This window comes from Nuphar pumila, chromosome 11, assembly GCF_984573655.1.
Source record: "Nuphar pumila chromosome 11, dmNupPumi1.hap1.1, whole genome shotgun sequence".
Taxonomy (NCBI): domain Eukaryota; kingdom Viridiplantae; phylum Streptophyta; class Magnoliopsida; order Nymphaeales; family Nymphaeaceae; genus Nuphar; species Nuphar pumila.
The window spans coordinates 90,715,106-90,732,591 of NC_143259.1; positions in this window are offsets into that span (position 1 = coordinate 90,715,106).

Sequence of the window (17,486 nt, forward strand, 5' to 3'; positions counted from 1 at the left end):
AAAGTTCAGATTTTCAAACGGCTCGATTAACAGATCAGTCGACCGACGATAACTGTCAGTCTACTAATAACTAACTATTAGTCGACTAACTGATGTTTCAGTCGACTAATTTTGTTGTTTTCCTGAAACTTCAAAAAGGCGTGTCTTTTCATTTTTCAAACGTTTTAATCGTTCGAAATGGACCGTTTTGACACCCTTTCATACTCTCAACGTATGGAATCTTTTAACTATAAATATGAGTGCATTTTACACTCAAAAACAACAATTCAATCGATTTGAATCTTGCTTTTCACTCTTATTCAGTCAAGTATTGATTTTCTCACTCACGTGATATTTTCACTTCAGTTTTTCACTCAAATCACTTTGAGAGATAGTGAATTCGTGAGTAGAGTGTTTCAACAACCTCAAAAGCCAATTGCATCTCATTTGCATTCAAAAGGAAGGCTCATAGGTTGTATTGTAAGTTGTTATTTCTTTTGTGTAAAAAAGGACTCCTTGGTGTAAAGGAGTTGTTTGCTTTCAGTGGGATTGTTACTGAAAGTGGGACCGGTTATGGTCTGTGTGATCTTGTAGTTTACAAGGTTGATAGTGAAAAATCTCAAGCGGGTTTTGCTTGGGGATTGGATGTAGGTCGGGTTTGACCGAACCAGGATAAAATCTTGTGTTCTTTGTGTGTTTGCTTTGAGATTTGCAAAATCCTTAAATATTCCGCAGAAAGTTTTTTAAAAAGCACTATTCACCCCCCCTTTAGTGCTCGTTGCCTCGATCCTAGTGCACTTTCACTAGACAATGGGTCGGATCGGATAGGGTAGGGTTTTACACAGATCTATATTAGGGTTTTACATAGAATAGGGTTTTACTCATGTGTACACAAATCGACACGACGTTTAGACTTAGTAAAGTACAAATCAATTTACAACTTGATATAAATATTTAAGTAAAAGTTGTAAATCGTTATCACTGTTTTATAAATCTATCATGATTTGTACAACAACGAGCATAAAGCAGAAATGATTTATCCTATAGCGATTTGCGTTTACGAGCTTTGTCTATGTGAATGATGTCCTATCGCGATTTACGAGTTTAGGGTTTAGGGTTTAAGGTTTAGGGTTTAGGTTTTTGGGTTTTATGTTTTAGGGAATGGGATTTAGTGTTTTAGGGGTTTAGGGTTTAGGGTTTAGGGTTTAGGTTTTAGGATTTAGGTTTAGGGTTTTTAGGTTTAGGGTTTAGGGTTTTTAGGTTTAGGGTTTAAGTTGTAGGGTTTAGGTTGTAGGGTTTAGGGTTTAGGGTTTTAGGTTTAGGGTTTAGGTTATAGGGTTTAGGGTTTAGGGTTTAGGGCTTAGGGTTTAGGGTTTAGGGCTTAGGGTTTTTAGGTTTAGGGTTTAGGTTTTATGATTCAGGGTTTAGGATTAGGGTTTAGGGTTTAAGTTGTAGGGTTTAGGTTGTAGGGTTTAGGGTTTAGCATTTAGGATTTAGGGTTTAGGGTTTAGTGTTTAGGGTTTAGTTTTAGGGATTTAGGGGTTTAGGGTTTAGGGTTTAGGAAGTTACCGCGATAATGATATATCCTTGTTTGTCTTTGTGAACGATATCGATATATAATATCATGATTGACGAGCTTTGTGTTTTAGGTTTTTGGGTTTTTGACTTTAGGGATTGGGGTTTAGGTTTAGGGTTGACAAGCTTTGTCTATGTGAACGATATATCCTATCGTGATTTACACAATGACTAATTAATAAAAGGCAGAAAACTAAAACAATAAAAAAATCGAGACAATGTTTCGAATAGATAAAGTAAAAATCGAGGTTACTTCTTAAATACAAATCGATTTACAACTTGATACTGATTTAAGTCACAGTTGAAAATCGATTTCACTACAATGATTTGTTCTGTTGTGATTTACTTTGAAAAGCTTTGTCTATGTTAATGATTTGTCTTGTCACGATTTACACAATGACTGCTAAAAGACGAAAAAGAGGATAAAAAAACAAATCGACACAATGTTTATTGGTAATGTGAATGATTTTCCTATCATGCTTTGTCAATGTGAACGATATGTTAAGAAAAATAATAAATAAATCAACACGATGTTTAGACTTAGTAAACTACAAATTGAGATTTAGTTGCAAATCGATTTCACTTTAACGATACGCGCTATCGCAATTTGCTTGATACATCCTATTGCGTTGACTAGTTTTGTAAAATGCAGATGAAATGACATTTTTAAATTTAATTAATTGCCAAAGCAATTTATTTGCTTGCGCTTTTTGAAAACTGACGGTATTTTCTGACATATCATGGTATGTGAAATGATGTTTCCTTTATATATGAATGACACATCGCACAAGTTTAGGATGGTGTCGCTTTGCTTTGCTTCATGAACAAGGAACAGATGAACCAATGTTTTCTTTATAAATGACTTTTTCATGAATCAAACATATAATCTGCTTCGTCGGAAAGGGGGTATCGATGTCGAGGAAGGAGAAGACGACATCTACACGACGAACGATGGCGAATCAAACATATATTTTCTAAACCTCGTGACGAGTTTCTTTAAAAATTATCTCTTTTATGGCGTATATTTGATTTATGTTGTGTACTATAGAAAGAAATTTCAATATCATTTCTTGAATATTCTGCTAATGTCAATGAAACATCCACAAAAAGCGATGCCCAAAAACTCAGCAAAGAGCTCCAAGATAACATCAAACGGCTGCAAAATGAATTTGCAGAAGGAAACACTATCAGTAATTTTGTACATATGAAACCACTATCAGTTATATATTATGTATGCCATGGGTATGTATGTCAACACGTGCATATTTGTTGCAAACAGACTATATCTGATTTAGTCATGTATATTCAAAGCAACGCAACATCCAATACTAGATGCATTGTTAGCCCTTATTTCATGGTATATCGGTTATCTTATATGTTTATTTTCTTTTTTTATTTACTCTTGTTGCTTCGTGTTTTAACCTTACTATTATCATTGTTTTGTTCAACAGAGTTTCGTCTGTCGATTGCCATACTTCATTGTATTTCAAGATGGACTACCATATTGGGGTAACGATGATCACTGTGGAGACTTTTGGTCAAGTGAAAAGGTAAGTGAAGAAACCTCTTGTCCAAGGTTTAGGCATAATAGTCCTAACATGATTTGTACTATTGATTTGTAAGATATTTTATCGATTTGCAGATATTGATTCCTACACTCTGGCAAACTGCTCAACATTGGGTCTTATACATGATGGATTTACAGAAAAAACTAATATGGTGCTACAACTCAATGGACTTTCACACTGGTATACATCGTGACATTTTGCATTTGGTAAGTTTCCATCTATAAGGGTATCGTATCATGTACGGTGGTTAGGAATTTTTTTGCTTCTGCATTAACCACAGGTGAGATTCGTCAAAGACATTTTGGGTGTCGACATTGGCGAGTGAAGGTTTCGCTCAGCACACGATGCTCATTTATAAAATAATAGCATCGATTACAGTGTATTTGTAATGAAGTATGTTGAAGCAATATACAATGGACGAGAACCTGATTTCAATGATGTATGCTCTTTATTATCCTCTATTATTAGGGACTCAATTTATATATTGGTGTCACATTATTTTTTTTGCAGGATGATATACCTGGATTTCGCACATAACTATGCAAAAAATTGACGGAGTTTCTAATTGCGAAAGAGAAAAAATCTCAGCCGACAAGGATATCTAGAAGGCAATGAACGACGTGACTCCCCCAGGAGTAATATAATGTACATCGACTTTTAACAGATTTTATAGATTGTACAACCAAATTTTGTATAAAAAATTTGTAAGACTGTGTATACAAATTATGTAAATCTCTCTGGGTTGAAATAAATAAAATTTTAATTTTACTAAACACGCCAATAAGTTGAACTGTTATTTGTAGTAAAGGCAAATCATTGTTATGTTCACCTTCGTAAATGAAAATCGTAAAAGCGATTAGCATTGTATATAGTGAAAATGAGCTATTTTCTATAACGTGACATTCTATAAGTGCAACACACAAATGTCACTGAACAAATCATTGTAATGATCGACCTTCATAAATTAAAATTGAACAAGCGTTTGTATATGTTTGAAACGATTTGCACAAACATTGATAAACGGCTAAAATGATTTGCACAAACATTGATTGTGCACTTTTATAGTGATTTGTATTCATGCACAGTGTGATTTTCATCCAGTTGTACCATCACGATTTACACAATGACGTATGAAGGCTACGTCTATGTCAATGATATTTTCTAATCACTTTTACGGGAGATTGGGGTTGAGAGTTTAGAGTTTAGGTTTTGGGATTTGGGGTTTAGGTTTAAGGATTTTGGGTTTTACTTCAACGATACAAAATAAGTTAACTTCTTAAATACAAATTGATTTCGTTCACAAAAACAAAGACATATCGTTCTCGTTGTAACTTCGTAACTACAAATCCACATGATTTACAACCACATTCATATACAAAAAATATTAGTATTTAGTTACAATATCTATGGAAGGATATTTTTGTCAAACACATATCTATCTTTTAGAGACTCCCATTTTTATAGAAGAGATCACTAAAACATTCATATCGTTCATCGTTGAGTTCATTTCATGCTGCAAAGTGATTATATATGCAGTTGAGGATACATCATCTCCAAGAAAATGAGCTCATTAGTAATGGCATCCTACTGTACCATTTTTCTCGGACTGAGGCTGATTCTTAGAGACTCTAGCAATGATGCACTCTTGAGAATATGCTTCACAAACTTCAACTCAGGCACTATATCATATTTGTCATGAAGTATATCGAAGATTAGGCAGATACTTTTTCAACTGTGAAATATGGTTTGCGAACAATAGAGGGTCTAGCAGCAGGAATAGATCAAATAGATGGACATCAGCATCACCCCTATCATGCAGAATATCTGTGCTTGCAGCAACGATTGAAGATGATTATGGTCGTTATATAAATCTTTCCTCACGGCGTGAAACAACTATGTTATCAACATCAAACCTCATCTATCATGCACAGATAGAAGGAACACAGAAGAACAAAGAAGAAAGAAAAATACAAGGAAGAAGAAGAATAAAGAGAAGAAGACGAAGGCAGAGAAGAAAAAAGAAGAAGAAGAAGTTGTGTTGCCACAAAAAAGAAAGAGGGAGAGAGGTTAAATAGATTAGGGTTTTAGACCTGAACAACGGGTCGGGTGGGGTAGGGTAGGGTTTTATATATAGATCTATATTAGGGTTTTACATTTTTAGGATTTTACGCATGTGTATACAAATCGAAACGATGTTTAGACTTAGTAAAGTATAAATCGATATGTCTTTTCTTAGTCTTTGTGAACAAAATCGATTTGTATTTATAAAGTTACCTCGATTTGTATCGTTGAATTATTCTCGATTTGTTCTTTACTAAGTCTATACATCGTGTGGCTTTGTTTATTATTTTTCTTTTTGGCTATTTATTAATCAGTCATTTCGGCCATTGGTCATGATGTATTGTAACTAGATACTAATATTTTTGATAAATGAATGTGGTTGTAAATAACGTCGATTTGTATTTAAGAAGCTACACAACAATGATATATTTTTGTTTGCCTTTGTGAATGATATCGCTATGTAATATCGTAATTTACTCATCGATTTGTAATTGTTACTAAAATATTGTTTTTGTATAAAACGTAAATCAGTATTATGTTGTAAATCACTTCAAAATTACCTTGCTTTTTCGTTGAATTTCATGTTGATTTATAGACGAGACAACGATTTGTCCTTGTACTTTTATCATGATTTGTACTCATACACATTACGATTTTCATCCAGTTGTACAAATCGATATACACATGGCAAAATATATTATAAATCGATACATAAATGCAGCATAATAACTTAAAAATTGATATTAACAAACAAAACAATATCTCATAAATTGATATTACGTTACTACAACTGTGATTTGCGATACATTGCATATACTGAGTGAATGGACGATACCGGATGGGGTAGAGGTCCTCCCATACAATATGAACGATACAGTATATATATAACGATTTGTATATGTGAAGGCTAGATGAGACAATGATTTATACATGTGAATGATACATATTACAATGATTTATATATGTGAAAGATACATTATTAAACAGAATTCACACGTGATTTTTGTGTTCCATAGCTTTTTGGATGAAGCCATTTTTATAAACGGTGATCCACAAAAATATTAACTATTCTATTTTTGTGGCTAATGATTCATGAAAATAGCCTCATCCAAAAACTCTTTCTTAATAAGACCATCCAGTGTATAAGCATATTTACTTTCTGTTTTGTTAAACTCTTAACAAATCTGACAATGTAGAAATTGGGTCATGCAAAGAGGCATAACAACTAACTTTATGGTAAGACTTAAACAGAATTCACAGGAATTTTTTTTGTTCCATATCTCACTTTCGAATTGATCTGATCCTATCATGAAACAGAACAATATAAGACACTACATTAAGTTTTACAAGAAATGCAAACATCTTTCCAACGTTGATTACATACCAAAAAACTTGTAAAACTGAAGTTATCGTTCCAGAAAAACAGATCGGGAGGATTAAAGGTTACAACGTTGTTGTGCACGTCTGTAGGGTATTGTTGCATGTTGAAAATTACACAAGTTAGATATTGATAAACTGCACGTAATGCAATTTACATGGGAAGCAACATAATGTATTACATACATATTCCAAAGCTTTTTGGATGAAGCCATTTTCATGAACGGTGGTCCATAAAAATATTAACAATTCTATTTTTGTGGCTCACAATTCATGAAAATGGCTTCATCCAAAAACTCTTTCTTAATAAGACCGCCTAGTGTATAAGCATATTCACCTCCTATTTTGTTAAACTCTTAACAAATCCGACAATGTAGAAATTGGGTCATGCAAAGAGGCATAATAACTAACTTTATGGTAAGACTTAAACAGAATTCACATGTGATTCATATGTTCCATAGTTCGCTTTCGAATTGATCTGAGTTTGTCATGAAATAGAACAATATAAGACACTCTATTAAGTTTCACAAGAAATGCAAACATCTTTCCAACATTGATTACATACCAAAAGACTTATAAAACTGAAGCTATCATTCCAGAAAAACAGATCGGGAGGATTGAAGGTTACAACATTGGAAATTACGTCTGTAGGGTATTGCTGCATATTAGAAATCACACAAGTTAGATATTGATAAGTTGCACGTAATGTAATTTACATAAAAAGTAATATAATGTATTACATACTTGTTCATGCGAAGGGTTTGGTTACTTTTGCTTAAAGGTTGGTTGTTTTTTAGACCTTTTCTTGCCAATCAATTCTAGTGCATCCGAGGAAGATTTTCTTTTGATACTCTTCGCTAGGTAAATTTTTTCATCATAATCTACAACATTCACTCCTAACTTGTTAAAGATAATGTTTATGCTTCGGTGCAACTTCTCATGAGTGTCAAGAGAAACATGATTTTTACCTCCGTTGTTCACTCTCATTTTCTTGGACTGGTCTTCATGAGCTGCAACGGACTGGTGGTGAATTAATTACATGTTTTCAAGTAACTCCCTTGACGCTTTTCTCATGCATACATAGGCTTCTTCACTTTTTTATGTCAAATATGCAACATGCGTAAGTGACCTACATAGTTGTTGGTAACGGGAGGCTATATGGCACTTCTCATCAACACCAGATTGATTGACATTATATATATCCAGCAGATCAATCTTTGCTTGTCTCCTTCATCTTCGCATTAAATATGACTCAGGTATTTCTTGTATCTTCTTTTGATTAAGTGCTTTTAATGAATGATGACATAAAATACCTTTGAATTCATACTTTTTGCACATACATTCAAATGTTTCGTTGTCAATATTGTACATAACATGTGCTTCTTGCCTTTTTTTATGCTCTTTGTCCTCTCATATAATATGGTATTTATGCATATTCTTGATTTACACGTGTCCTTCTATGTTGCAATTCATGACCTGTATGACTTCCTTCTTAATCCATTCAAATACAGTTAGTGTATACAGATTTGCAGATTGCATCAATATATTCATGCTCAAAGTTACAGAGTGTGTATTAAAGCATTTCACATCTTGTTCAAGTTCATTCTATCTAAGACCGTCTACAAATAATTTATATTGTTCCATGAAGCGAAACATTGTTAAACATGAATACAGGGTTTTTTTCAATGTGTCATGCATAGATTCAGGTCTTTGTGTGCTTATCATACCTGCACAAAAGTATTATCTTTCATATACCAATCTCACTTCTCTTTTTCTGTATATAAATTTGTAACCACACACAGTCTTCAAGGTCGTACATCTGAATCATTTCCTCCCGATCGGACATAAAGGTGACCTCGTCTACGCTCTCAAGTACACACCTTATAAACTTTTTGTCAAACCCTGCCTTTTGATTAAATATGTCCTATGTTCTTTGTTGTATTTTGAAAGATATGCCACAAATATAGGTGATGATGTGCATCTGGCCATACATGAGACACTACAGTTGCAATTGCGTGATCACCATCTGTAAGTACAGCCTCAGGTTGTTTCTCATTCATTGCCTGTGTAAATACTCTGAACAACCACTCAAAGCTTTCCTTGGTCTGGTCATAAAAAAAAGCGTCGCCTAATATACAACTTTGTGAGTGATAGTTCACTCCAACAAAATGCGCAAATGGTCACTGTTCAGTATTAATCTTCATTGTTATATCAAAAACAAGTACATCATTGAAGCATTCATAATTTACTCTTGACTTTGAATCTGCCCAAAATATATTCACAGTATATCCATCTTCATCCAGTTGCATTGCACTAAAGAAACTAGGGTCAATGCTTGATTTCTTCTATAAGTAATCAACCAAAGAACATATTTCTTCATTGTTTATGTTATCTATCATCTTCCTTCTCAAGTAGTTTCTTAGATCCATAGGTGTGAATGGCATATTCTCGCGACCACCATCTATGTGCGTGCACAAATTGTATGTCTTCCTTGGTGCAATGCCGGTGCTATCAGTTATTTCAGTAATTGCAGCATGTGCTTCAGTTGCTTTACGATATGACCTTAACATAGGAGTCAGAAATGAAGCAAATAAATCATGGTTATGATCACTAATTAAAGTACGAACTATATATTTCTCATTTGAAAGTCTTCATAACACCATTCTCGTTGGACATCCACATCTTGAATTTGGCTTGCTCCTTGTTGGATTTCCACTTGACTTCTTCAAACCTTCCTTAGAACAAACATATGTCTTTCTCACCAAGACTGTGCATTTTTTGACCAAGAATACCTTCTAACACTGAAGCCAAGTTTTAAGGCATAATCATTATAAAATTTATATGCAACTTCCTTCTACAGGAACAGAGTCAAGTATACTATCATGTTCATTCTCAGTGCCTGCATCTTTATCAAATGTACTGTCATGATCATCTACCTCATTATCGAATTGCATTTCTTCTGCTGGAACATTCAAGTCAAGAGTAAATCCAATGCCTGCACCCTTCTTATCATGTGCATCATTAGTGTACTAGTTCACTTCTTCATAACTTTCCAATGATTGAGATAGATCATCTTCATTGCAACCAGGTGATAAGCTCACCATTGTCATAAGCAAGATACCATTTTGTGTTAAACGGATACCAATAAGGTTAAGCAAGTCAAAGAAACGGTTGAATAAATCACAGTATAAAAGCAACAACAATTTCTTATTTTCTTATACTATGCATCGAGTTGTTACTTACCATGTCAATAAAAGAAATGAATTGTCGTATATGTGTTAACGATATCAATTTAATTATATCTATGATGATGTGAAGTGATTTCAATAGAAATCGCTAAATAAGCAGCGATTTGAATATAAAAATCACCACTGCAAGCGCGCAATAATGTATTTCCGTATGCACGCGTTTTAAAGTTCTTTCTATAAATATCTTACAAATTGATACTGGAAAACATATAATATCTTACAAATCGATATACATATCGCATAATATATTACAAATCGAATCAATATACATATCGCAAAATATATTATAAATCAATACAAAAATTTAACATAATAGCTTACAAATCGATACTACAAAACACATATTATCTTACAAATCGATATACATATCGCAAAATATATTTCAAATTGATACGAAAATTCAGCATAATAGCTTACAAATCAATATTAACAAACAAAACAATATCTCACAAATCGGTAGTATGTTACTAAAACTGCGATTTGTGATACATTGCATATACTGAGTGAATGAACGATATCGAATAGGGTAGAGGCCCTTCCTCGCATTTGTAAACAAGCATTCTTGTCAACAGGTTCCAGTGTCTTTCAAATATCGTTAAGTTTCTAACTGTCAAAAGAACAAGATCCACCTGCAATAACAAAATAACGCTTTAATGGCACTCACGATGACACACGTTCTTCAACAATAGCATGATGACATGGAAAGGTACTCACGATGCCTTAATGGCACTTGTTGGAATGTTTGTGCGTCATTGTTTTCTTCCAACTGCCTAACGACAACAAAAAAGAAGAGAAGACTGTAAAAAAAGATGGCTGACAAATGCCTCTATGACGCCCACCAATGATTGAACCAGTCAATCGCGAACCTGGGAATGTTTTGTAACACAAGGCAGGAACGAGAAGGCGGTAATGTGTTGTAACAAAAGCTAAAAACCAAGGCGGGAACCTGGACTCGAGACGATGGCAAAGGCTGCTCCAACGGCAGCAAACGACGGTAAAGGGTGCGCTGTCAAAGGGAGCTCTTGTTACAATAGATGGTGCAAAAGTTTACTGCTTAGGGCAAAAACGAAACGTTTGGACTTTGAAGAGTTAACATCATCCTTGACTTTCTGGATGGAGGACATTTTTGTCCTTTTCTTGAACTGTTGTTTCCCTATTTTTTGAATGGAGGATATTTTTTTTATTTTCTCGAACCGTCGTTTCATGGCGAGAATAGCAGGAAAGGGTACTTAAGTCTTTGCAACCGCACCGGACTCCAATGCTAAGTGATGCCAACACACGAGAATACGAGCCCCACGTGCTTATATACGTGGTGCTCATTCAGACCCCGAACACGCACAGTGCGTCTTCGGGGGAGAACACACAACACCCTAAGACCCATCAAGCTTCTAAACGACCAAAACATGAAAGTTACCCACGTAGGAACCACAAGAATTTCACCAAATATTCTACTTTATGATGTTCTTTAAGTGCGGCCTTCTTTCCAATTTAATATTCTTTCTCTAACCAAATCTTTAAACTATGCTGCCATATTTTTCTCACCATCTGTAGTATTTTCCAGGACATTGCTACGAGGAACCTTATTGGAGCGGGTAAAGTTTGCAATGGGCTATACCAGTACATTCCGCCAGTCACCAACTCTCCTGTGTTATGTTGTCCAGCGTTTTACTCAACATCTTTGGCGTATTCATTTGGGTCACCCATCCAAGGAACACATTACCCAGATAGCTAAACAAGACCCTGAATTTTATTTCTTTTTCTTATCTTATTTGTGATGTGTGCCATAGTGCAAAACAGACATTTCATTTCTTATTAGCACAATTCATAGCACTTCATTTTCTCTGATACATTGTGACATGCAGTGGATATGTTACACAGGAGCACACTATTGTGGATGATTTTTATCGTTGTAATATGGGTATATCTCATGAGGTATAAGTTTTAAACCTATTACTTCTTGACAAAATGTTGTGTTATAATCAAAAACCAATTTGTTACTCAAGTCCAATGTGTTTGTTCGGACAATGGCACTGAATTTATGTCTCAAAATGCAAGAGCATTTTTAACAAAATGGAATTTATGACTAAAGATCTTACATTTCAACCCCTCCACAAAATGGAAGGGTTGAACTCAAGTATCGTCATCCTTTGGAAGTTGCTCGAGCCATCTAGTTTCAAGCTAACCTTCCAATATCATTTTGGGCAGAATGCATTTTAACTGCAACTTATACTATCAATAAGTACCCACTCCAATTTTGCAAATTAAGACTCCTTATGAATTACCTTTTAAAACAAAATCCCATATATGATCTCATGCCTGTCTTTGGGTGCTTGTGCTATGCTCACAATGTCATATTTCATGAGTCGTGCTTTATGTTCCAAGATCAAGTTCATGATTCTGCTCATCTTGATCAACCCGTCCTACCTCAGCAAATACCTGACCAAAACAGATCCTCCATTATCCATGCCAAGTCAAGAAGAACCCAATCATGATGACCAAATCACTCATAATGTTTCTAAAGTTCATACTATTGAATGTCATAGTGATATGCCTCAAATTAGTTTCCCTTCATGCCTTGTCGTACCCTCCTGCACTCATTACCGTCCAAATTATCTCAAGGATTGTGCTTGTTCCTCTGTGTCATCCATGCTCATGCAAGCTTTATCATGTTCTAACAAACAGCCCTCCTCCTGTAAGCCTTATCCCTTTAACATTTTATACCATTAGAAAATTTTTTTTGCTACCTATCATGCTTTCTTTTTTGGGGCTGGCAGTTGGGAGGGGGGGGGGGGGACCAGGGATAGAGGTGAAAATAAAAACCTGTACGAGGATGGACTTACACTTTCCCCCCACCCCACCCCACCTCACCTCATCCCATACCTTGGTTAGTAAAATAACTAAAATACCTTTAGTTATTTAATAAAATTATATATAACTCCTATATATTCTTAATACTAAATTTCTAACCCTAAAGCCTAATACGACCCTTCCGGCTTCTTCGGTTCTCCTTCCTCTCCTGGTTGTCATGGTTAACCCTTTCGGCCTCCTCTTAAGGCTCCTCACGTTGCTCTGCTACTCTCTCGCCAACTCGACTCTCTCGCTGTCTTGACCTCTCCATATCATCCTTCTAACGAACGCAAATGGGGATGGTAAATTTGGTAAGATGCAAGAACGAAGATGGGACGGGACTGGGTGCGAGGGCGGGGATGAAGACGGGGATTGTAACGGAATAGTGACCCGGGTCTTCCAACAGTTCTCCATCATCTGGACTTAAATGGTGATGAAGTTACATGAGAGAAAAATTTGGTTTCATTCCCAGTTTCCTCCAGGGGTGGAGGTCCAAAGTCTCTCCAATCATGGGGATGGAGGTCACTATTTTGAGATGGGGTGGGGATGGAGACTTTGTCCCCTGCACCCACCTGGTCCATTGTCATCCCTATTCTTATCTATCATTTGTTCTCAAGACGAGCCTCACAATTTTAGTGAAGCTGTCAAACATTTTCATTGGAAAGAAACTATGGCTTTAGAAATCACCACATTGGGTGCAAACAATACTTGGAGTATTTGTACACTTTCGCCGAGCAAAAGACACTAGCTTCAAATGGGTCTACAAAGTTAAACATCATGCAAACAGATTTGTCAAAGGGTACAAAGCTCAACTCATGAACAAGAGCCACAGGTGGAAGGATTTGACTATTATGAGACATTTTCTCCTGTGGCAAAGTTGATCACTGTAAGGTGTCTTTTAACTCTTGGTGCCATTAACGGTTGGTTTGTATATCAATTGAGCATTAACAATGCCTTCCCTCATGGCGATCTTGATGAAGAGGCATATATGCACTTCCTTCGTGGTAAGGGAGAGTACTAAGTCTGCAGGTTTAACAAATCCATTTACAGATTTTGGTTTAAAAATTTTTGTCTTGCATTCATTAAGTAACCTCTTTACTAAAGGCACAGGGCAACAATTCATAGTCGTCTTCCTCAAGTACTTTCTCATAATCGAAGTTGCTTGTTCACCAACTAGGCTATTCTCTAAACATAAATATATTCTTGGCACTCTCTGTGGTGCAGTCCTACTAGGTCATGGCATATTTAAATTCCCAATGGACCAAAAACTAAAACTATTTGCAGATCAATGTGATCTTTTGGATGATCCGACCCACTATCGGAGATTAGTGGGACACCTCATTTATCTTATCGTCACTTGGCTTGACATCACATACTTGTCAAAATTATGAGTCAATTTATGCAACAACCAAGGAAGGCTCACTATGATGCAGTGATTCGAGTACAAAGGTATCTCAAATCATCACCTGGAAAAGGAATTCTCCTACGGGCTACGGGCTGATAGTGTTCTCCAGTTGTCTGCATATTGTGATTTGGATTGGGCAAGTTTCTCCATGACTCGACGGGAAATAACCCGATTTCCTAGAAAAGTAAGAAGCAAATCATTGTTTCTAGATCTTCGACAGAGGCAGAATTTCGCTCAATAGTTGCTATCTGAGTTAGTTTGGTTGAAAGCTCTTTTGAGAGATCTGAATGTCATTCTCTCTCAACTTATGTATTTGTATTGTAACTACATATTGCCACAAATCCTGTTTTTCACAAACTCACTAAGCATATGGAACTTGATTGTCATCTCATTCATGAAAAATTAAGTCTTAATCATTATCACAACTCATGTACCATCAAATATGTAGATTGCGGATATATTTACCAAAGCTCTTGGCAGAGATCAATTTCACTTTTTCCTCAACAAGTTGGGTGTTAAATTAGGGAGGTAAATTAGCAAGTTCTCTGATAATGATAAAGTCATGTTATAGTAGTTATTCATTTCCTATTTTTAGATTCTTTCTATTGTATCATATTTGCATGTAAATTGTTTGTGTATTTTATCGTCCCTTCAGTCAATGGATTGTTCCCTATGTAAAATATATATTTTTGTCACCACAGTAAATGGAAAATATCTTTTTTGTCTGCTATTTCTCAACTACTAAACAAAGAGTGAGGACTGCCCTAGGAAAGGACTTTCTTACCCATACCAGCTTGCAGATGGGGTCTTTAACCCTTTTTCCCTAAGCCATATTTCCCCCTGTTTGGATGCCATCTTTGGATATGAAGAGTCTCTTCCAAAAAAAATCGGCATCGCCAAGAAGAATACATTTTGTCTCAAATAAAGTTTATAGCATATACCGTTACACTCAGGAAACATCCCCTCATCAATCACCTCTTTGAACAGGACCTGTCTAAGGCTTTCATGCATACTTGTTGTGAGAAGGGATGGTGCCGGACCCATCTGACTCCATGGGTCAAACAAGAACCCAATCCTCTGGCCGTTGACAAATCTCCATTGAACGCCCTCTATCAACTGAGAAACACCTACCCAAATGCCCTTCCATGCATGGGGCACACTCGCTCAACCTCTTTACCGGTAGCCAAATGGGCTCCACACTCAAGTATTTCATATGAACTAAACTGACCCTTGGGTTTGTAAGTTGGGAAATTACCATCCATACATGCAACGTTGATTTCTTCCATCTTTCAAATATCCAGTCCACCTTCAAGGTTAGGATCCCATACTTGGGAGTTGGGACCAGTTAAGGAGATGAATGTTAGCAGTTGTAGGCTCAGAGTCTACAAAAGACACTTCAATCTCTTCGTCAGCGGTTACAGCTTGCGTAGTTACAGTTGTAGGCGTCATAGCACGTGCTAGCGCACTTCCTCTGTGCCCGGACATAGCTAGCACGCACTGTAGAAAGAAGGCTACACTTGCAACAATGGTGACACTCGCTGCTTGGATTAGACTCTTTTTTATTCGAGTAGAACCACAGGAAATTTTTTATTATCTTCTCAATCTCTTTAATTGTAAAAACCCGGTGTTCATTGTTGTTGTTTTTGTTTTTTTTTTTAGGTTAAGTTCTCATATTTTCCAGTACATGTATATTTTTACATGGATCGACCATTGATGGGCAAAATCGCCTTTAAGGTTTATGAGTGTAAGGGTATAGATATAAAATAACGATTCTGGCCAGCATGATTGGAATAGTAAAACCCCTTTCCTTCATTATCTTGATTTATTAAAAACAATTAATTAAAATGTGGATTTGGTTAGTGATTTAATGACTCCTAATTTAAGTAGGTGAAGATAGAAGGTTGGATTTTAAGGAGGTAAGTAGCACACGTTTTGGAAAATTTATTTAGAAAGAGAGCTACTGTAGCAAGGAATGTTAGTAAAAAGAATTTATTAGATGGCTAGCATAAGGAAAGTAGGTGGCTGGAAGATTGGGTTGACTCATAAAATTAATAACGTAAAGGAAAGGTGACCATAAAGGAAGAGAGAGATAGTGGTGAAAAGGAGGTAACGTTGAAACAGAAAAAAAAAGAGAAATAGACTCCATCCTCAATCAAGCTTTTAGAGAAAGGAGAGAGGGGGAAAGAGAATTTGAGATCAACAGAGAAGCTGGTACAACGAAACGTGTTGTTCGCCATCTTCTTGCATAGGGAATCGAAGAACCGGAGCTCGATTTGGAAGAAAAAAAAAAAGGTACGACAGTTTAGATTGAGGTTTATGACTATGTGCAGCATGTATATGAATGAAAGGTTTTGTGTTATTTACTTAAATTTTTTTTAAAATGTAATTCTGCAATTAAAGCATTTGGGTTTCAAAAGAATGAAAAATAAAAGTGTGACCTACACGTTAATGGATACTGGACCATACGTTAGGGTGTGTTTTAAGTATGTTGGTGACTTTGTACACATATGTCTAAGTTGGTACAGATGTCACTAAACATAGAAAAAAAATAATAATAACATAAGACCTTGGTTTGACGTTAGGTGCAGTTAGACTACCTTGTTTGAAGTCATGTAGGTATTCTAATAATAAAGATCTGTACAGAGTAGTGGTTGCAAACAGGTATTAAATATAGATATTATTATTATTATTATTACATGAGTGAATTAGGCAAGCATTTTATTAACTTTGTGGGATGGCTTAGTATTGTATTAATAAGATATGATGGTGGATGGTTAACACTACAGAGGCTTGATTTCATGATTTTGGACCAGATTCAGGTTATATATATATAGTTTTTAATGAAAACTTGAATATGAAACTAAGGAAAGAATGAAATTTCTAAATTTCAGATAACACAAAAAAATTGTATATAGTTTTTTTTTTAGGTTATCAAGAGATATCTTGTTTAGACAGATTATGACATAACTATTTTGATGAGTATAGATTTCCTGTGTAGCCGTGAGTTATAAGTATCACTAGTACATTAGGGAATACACGTACTTTGTATTACCTTAATTAGATGGCTGGGTATTATATCAATAGCATATGATGGTAGATGATTTAGCATGGCAGGGACGTTGTTAGCATGCTTACAGACCGGATTGGGTCATGTATGGTTTTAAGGACATCCTGGTTTCTGTCAGATTGTAGGAACATGAATACAACTTAGGTCACCTTGCGACATGCAAATCTCAACGATCCGATGAAATTTATGGCATGCCTTGGCACATTGGAAACATCGAGATAATCCTTAATTGTTCCTTGAGTGATGTTGGATGGGTTTGAGTTCTAACTTTCAGCAAACATAGCCTTTCTAAAAAAATTTCAAGAGACTCTGTTTTGGACAGATTTAAACTGTTAAAGGTTTTTGAAAGGTGCAGTTTT